This window comes from Sinocyclocheilus anshuiensis, unplaced genomic scaffold, assembly GCF_001515605.1.
Source record: "Sinocyclocheilus anshuiensis isolate Anshui unplaced genomic scaffold, SAMN03320099.WGS_v1.1 scaffold1568, whole genome shotgun sequence".
Lineage (NCBI taxonomy): Eukaryota > Metazoa > Chordata > Actinopteri > Cypriniformes > Cyprinidae > Sinocyclocheilus > Sinocyclocheilus anshuiensis.
In genome coordinates this window covers 392,484-399,526 of record NW_015554307.1, presented here as the reverse complement: position 1 = coordinate 399,526, position 7,043 = coordinate 392,484, and positions in this window count along the sequence as shown.

Below are 7,043 nucleotides of genomic sequence, written 5' to 3'. Positions count from 1 at the left end.
CTGAATATTTGGGTTAAACTGTTCTGGAACAGTGTTGTAAATACAACTTAACCACTGATTTCTAGTCGTGTCCTCTTTTGTAAGGCCAAACAAAGTAGTTTCACTTTCACAACGAAACACAGCATCATAGAGTGAGCAGAGGCCGGCTTGAGTGAGCGACGGCCGGTGGGCGGGCTTGCGTCAACCACATGTGACGACCCCGGGCTGGACTCCGCTTCGTCCACGGTGAAAGCCGATCCGGTGATCCACAGCGCGAAGTTGATGTATTTCCTCAGCGACCAGCACAGATCAGCTCCAGGCATGACGAAGCGGATATCGTCCTCTTTTGGAAGGCCAAACAAAGTAGTTTCTCTTTCACAACGAAACAAACAGAACACAAACACACGGCGCCTTCACGACATGGCGGCGGTGGCAACAACAATACTACACCGAGAATAAAAGTTACGCCTTCTTTCTTTGCGTGAACATTTGGGCGGCGTTATGCAAATCTTCCCACATCGTGACATAGACATGTGGGGGCGTGTTAGAACGAGCCGTTTTAGGTTAACTTTTATAAAGAATATCACTTTGGATTTGAGACTTTAGTCTTTGCAACTTTATAGACCTTCTTTATGCACCAAGAGCTTGTAACACTCCAAAGATAAAGGAAAAATTGAAATCGCATCATATGACCCCTTTAAAGAGACACCTGTTAATCTTTCTTCACCTGTCTGTTTGAACATTCTCTCAGTTTTTCACAAGTTGTCAGCGCAACAATTTCAAGGGCAGCACTTTGTGATAAATCAGTAACCACAAACAGCAGACTGAAAAGCAATTTCTAATTCATTTTCATAAATTATTCAAAGCTGTATTTTGAGTGAAAAGTGATCGCTTGATTCATGGTTTTGTTACAAAACAGTTCCGGAGACGTCTTAAAACATGCTAGACAGGCTGCACTAGTTAAATAACAACCAAAAGCTTTCGTATGATGAACAGTTCAAAAGATTGTGTTGTTATCTTTGTTTTGTTGTTGTTTTATAACTAGAGGTGTGTCTCAGTTTCAGGTTAAAGGTATGATTTCATTTATGTCTTGATTGAGTATATGTGACTCAGAGTTTCTCATATTTTGTTCTTTAGAATAATCCACCTAGTCTTGATATGGAACGAGACAGCTCATTTTAAACTGTATTTATTTACATCCTTCATAGAAAAGCTGATCTTCATTAAATTGAAGAATAGTAGATAGTAAACAAACAGCAATTCACAGGTTTGTAAAAGAACAGCAGAAAAACATGATTGCCCCTCATCAAACCCCTTGGTTAGTGTCTTCATTAAATGACAAGTGGATAGAGCTTAAAAATCATAATCATTGTAGTGTTGGATAGTTGTGATTGCCACAGATTAGCACATTCTCAAAAAAACAAAGAAACAAAAAACTTGATTGTTTACATATTTTCCGTACTCAGTCACAGTAACAACTGACTGGCAAGTCAACATTGCTTAGGGACGATCTCTGCTGTTAAAGTTTTGTTCTCTTAAGAAAGTGTTTTTTTTAGAACTTGTTTTCCTGATTACTGCGGAATCTGCTAAAACTGGTTTTCTGTAAGTCATGGCCCTGAGACAAAAGATGAATGATGGGAATCTGATCCATCCACTTCTGAAAGTGCTGAAGTATTTTAAAAATGATAAAGTTAGAAGAACAGGTCCTTCAGTATACAGAAAAGATTGTCTAAAACCGCAAAGCTTGAAAGTCTGAAACATGATTATGAGTTTAGAAGGACTCTTGAGTCTAGGCAGTGACTGCTTCAGTGATGTTCACTGAGATGTATCTTCAGACTGAAAACAAATCCAAAGCTTTAAAAAAACTCAAATGTGTTCCCCTGTGTGGTGTTTTGCACTCGCTTTCACATTCAAAAGTCTTCTTATTTATCTTCAGGCTTACATAACCTCATTTAATAAGTCCTGAATAATAAATATAAATACTAAAGATCAGGCACTGGATTTCCCTGTCAGTTTTAATCCATAATGCGTTTCATTTAGAGTATGTAAGGTTTTGTTAATCCATCTCCGTATGACTGTGGACTTGAAGAGATGAGCCACGTTTGCTCTTTTCAATGGGCTTGGTTTTCATTCAACTTTTCCATCTCATGGCTAGAATCTGATGTTTCTGGTGAATTTCTAGCACTGGAAAATCTCTGTGTGAAAACACATGGCAGGTTAGTTTCAGATAAGCATACTGAGTTAAACACATACAGATTCAAATTTGAGAAAGTGAGGAAGGCAGATTTATTCAAATAACATAAAAACTTTTGTCATAGTAATGGTCCTATCTTTTTGAACTCGAAGCTCTTTTGCGTAATGTTTTTTGCTTAATTTAAAAGGAATAAATAAAGTAATGATGCAACAACAAAAGAACAAAATAAATGAACTTACCTTTAGTAAATTTTGTCTGTTTTTTACAACAAAAACAATTGCCACAATAAGACAAATGGTTACTATTATACTAACGCCAATTAATATGGAGGCTTCCACTCCCAAACCTGTATGGAAAGAAATGAGGATTAATTCTCTTTAAATGACGGCTCAAGTGTTACGACCACGTTCAACACATTTTATCTGCTTTAGTTATTTCTTTTGTGTCTGTTTGATTGATTAGATAAAAAGAATTTGAATGATTCTAGATAGTAAAAATTTTGAAATGTTACCTCTTGATGGGAGTTTGGTTTGTGTAATGTATCTGTACTGGGCTGTAGTGCTTTCACATGTGTATGTTCCCAGCTGCTCTTGATTAAGATGAGAGAGTTTAATGGTTCCATTTTCTGGATGAAAGATAACCTTGTCCCTCCACTGCTCGGAGATTTCTTTCATAGAGGTTTTGCTGTCATATTTCAGGATGGTGGTGGAAAAACTCAAGGTGAGAGAGTAGTTGAAGTCCTTAGTGACTGGACATTCGAAAGTGAACTCATTCTCGGAGAGTTCTGAAGCAGCTAAATAAAAAAAATTATAAAAAAACTATGAGAATGACCCGTCCCCTAATACCACTGTAGAGTAAACTAAAGGCCACTGGATATTTAAATAAAGGTACAAGCAGCCCTTTAATATGTAAGTCATCAGTGAATGGACAAGAGAGAGTTACTTCATCTTCCATTGAGATATCTGAAACACCATATTTTTTACATTGTGATATTACTAGAAATGCTCTGTGGGCTCCTAGATGCTTTATACGTGACCAAAAACACAACAAAAAATCTGTGAATTTACCTTGTTGTTTCAGACTAGCTGTATAGCGTGTATTTTTAGTAGTTATGGAGCAGTTGTATGTGTATGTATCACTGATGACATCCACTTTAAGTTGACTTGTCACTGTAAACAGGTCATCTTCTGTTCGGCTGACAGTGTTCTGTGGCTCCATCGCTGGAGGGTCTGAGGACCACAAGACTTCTGGTTCTGGATAAACTCCACTGCTGGTGCAGATGACTGTATCATCTTTTAATGTGATATCCACTGATTTAGCTGGAGCTACAAAATAAATATATATAGCAAAACTGTTACAACTGTTTTCTAATGTTTTCTAAAAAAAAGTAATAGATAATTTTAGATCATATTGGTGCTAAATAAGATTATCTTGAATTATGCATTTGAGTCGTCTCCCTACACTGTCCGACTACTTATATATTTGTATATATATATATGCATATATTTTTATTAAATTAAAATATATTGTTTCTGTAGATACAGTAAACAACTTTAAATGAATAGTTATATATTCCTCCATCATTTTTAATTCAATTATGTCATTCACAATGCTTCATGGGCATTGCTGGGAAGATTACTTACAAACTGTAGTCTGTCACTGATTCCAAATTACATCACAAAAACTGTAGTTAGTAACATAATCCATTACATTACATGTTTTAGGTAATGAAATCAGACTACTTTTTGATTACTTTTAGATTACTTGTTGTGACCTAACTTGTTTATCACATTGACTGAAATAGGATAATATTGTACAATGTTGATATAAAAATACAAAGAGAATGAAAATATGTTCCATTCCTTGTTATAGAAACATGAAGTGCATTAAACATTACATCAAGGTTTCTTAAACTGGGTTTCATGAAGGTACTTTTTGTCATGTAATTTTTAGAATCTGATTACATAATCCAGATTACAATCAGTTACTACCCAGCACTGTTCTCAGGATTGTTGTTCTTTCACCCACTTAAGATGTCAAATAGTTTTGTTACTCAAATAGTTTAGTTTTGTCTTTGTCAATTTTCACAAAAAGCTACTTAAATGTCCTAATTGAACTATAGTCTAATTCTGGCTAAGTCCTGTTTGTGAAACTAGGCCCTAATGTTTTAATAAAGACTTTTAAAAAAATCTGAAGACTTCAAAAAAATGAATGGGAAAAAATACTTCCCTAATCAATGCTTCTAAAAAACGGGCGGGCACTAATGCACTCTATACTGTGAATGGCCAATCAGAATCAAGTAATCAGCATTATACATGAAACAAAATCTATTAAAGGGGTCATATGATGCGATTTCAATTTTTCCTTTCTCTTTGAAGTGTTACAAGCTCTTGGTGCATAAAGATCTGTAAAGTTGCAAAGACTAAAGTCTCAAATCCAAAGAGATATTCTTTATAAAAGTTAAGAGTCAGCCACGCCTACCTAAAACGGCTCGTTCTAACACGCCCCCACATGTCTACGTATTTACAACACTGTTCCAGAACAGTTCAACCCAAATATTCATTTTTGTGCAGTACATTTTATGGAGGACTGTTTCCTGATCCTGGTAGAGTAGACTACAATGCCGGCTGTTCTGACTCACAGACTGTAAGTACGTTTTCATTTAAAGGATTTGCCACTGATGATTAAAACTTGAGTTTTGGGCAGTGTAGAGTAGCACTTGTTTGTCATTTCTCCTATCACAAATGCAGACATGGTTTTATGTTTACACGGCGCGATGCAACGCAACGCGTAAAAAGACAGTATAAGTCATTATAATCCATAATTATGTCCCCACTGGATGCAACAAATGCCTCGTTTATAATGGGTTTTAATGTTTTTGTCTCGTCGCTCCGGCCGGACAGGGCATCACAGTATGGTAAGGGGCGTAACATTTCATTTTTCTTAAAGAAATCAAATTTCTTTTTTTTTGTTTAAGAGTTTCAGAAATTCTGACTCTCACCTTCCACAGACACAACCACATACTTCTCATCATTTGTTTTATCATCAGCAGCATAGCATCTGTATCTGCCTTCATCTTGGAGCCTGATGTTTTTTATCAAGAGTGATACATTTCCATTTTTAATTTCAGATTCCGACAACAGTGATGTTCTCCCCTTATAGTCCTCGTGCTGATGGCCCAACTGGTCTTGATTGTGGTAGAATGAATGCACTGCTTTTTTATCCTTGTACCAGTGGATGATATCAAGGTGGGTGGATGTGCAAGGTAACATACATTCCTCAGAATAGATACAGGTGGCATGAGTGTCTGTAAAAACAGCAAATTACAGTTGTGTGATGAACACACAAACATACAGTGTCATATTAAGCTACAGGTGGGCCTACTGTATACACTCAACCAGCATTCACGCTTCCCTGTACAGTACTGTCGTGTGTTGTAAGTCCTTTTATATAAATAAAATCACAAATAAACTGACCTCCATGAGGCCACTGAGAAATACGTGAAAACATAGTTTGCAAAACAGCTTTGGGTTTAATAGAACATGTGATTCCAACAAGTCTGCAATCATTAACTTGTATCAAAGTTCAAATCTGAGTAAAGCTATACTGATGTGTTTACTTTCAGCAGAATGTGGTTTAAATAGTCAAAATTGTTTCTAACTCATACTATTCATGATGTAGGATCAAAGTATTAAAATAATATATAATGTATATATATATATATATATATATATGTGTGTGTGTGTGTCTCTTTAGTATCTGAGAATAGTAACAATTATCTTGTTCTTTTTATTGAGAAATAAGAGTTCAAGTCTTGACATTAATGTAATATAAAGTTACATAAGCATTTTAGCAATTAAAGTTACAATTAAACATTTAATTACAAATACATTTGATTGTCATTTCTTTTGACAAGACGTATGTATGAGGCAGTCTGATTTTGAGGTTGAGCTAACGAGTCGAGACAGTTTTTGAGAAACATATCAGACATGTAAATAAATGTCAGTAGATATTTTGGTTTCTTACCTCCTAAGATTACAGGCAGAATCCACAATAAGAAAAGCAGCTTCATAGTCACATAGTTTAAAACTATTTGAAGGTAGTAAGTAGTCTGTCTACCAGCTACGTTCTATTATGATTTCTTCACATTGCAGTAGCCTACACCCTCTGTGGAGATTAAGGCTTCACGAGCTGCCACACTGGTCATGGTTGTCTTAGAAACCTCCCACAATACTTTGTGCACAAGACGCCCAAATCATGATGGTAAATAATATGCTGCCTCCAACTGGCCTAACAGGAGTGATGTAATTATTATTATAATCTACACTGGTCTTATGTAGAACCCTCCTTCTGTGTTCACGAACCCAAAGTTTAACTTCACCTCATTCCATGAATATCAGTGTGTAAACTATACATGCTGTAGTTTAAAAATGGCAGTGAATCACAGAAACAAATAGCCCTAATTATATGGAAATACAGATTATTTTACACATATAGCACATATATCACAATCAGGATATGTAATTATTTTATCTTGACAGTTGTACAGAACCATTATTTACTTTTACTTGTCATTATGACTGAAAATAAAGCATCTAAGATTTGATCACAAAAGAAACTACTTAACTGTAGATGATTTCAAATAAAATATTAAGACAGAGCTGGGAGGTTGTATATATAATTATGATACATATAGCACAGGGCTGTCCAAACTAGGTCCTGGAGGGCCGGTGTCCTGCAGAGTTTAGCTCCAACCCTAATTAAACACACCTGAACCAGCTAATCAAGCTCTTACTAAGCATAGAAACTTCCCGGCAGGTGTGTTGAGGCAAGTTGGAGCTAAACTCTGCAGGACACCGGCCCTCCAGGA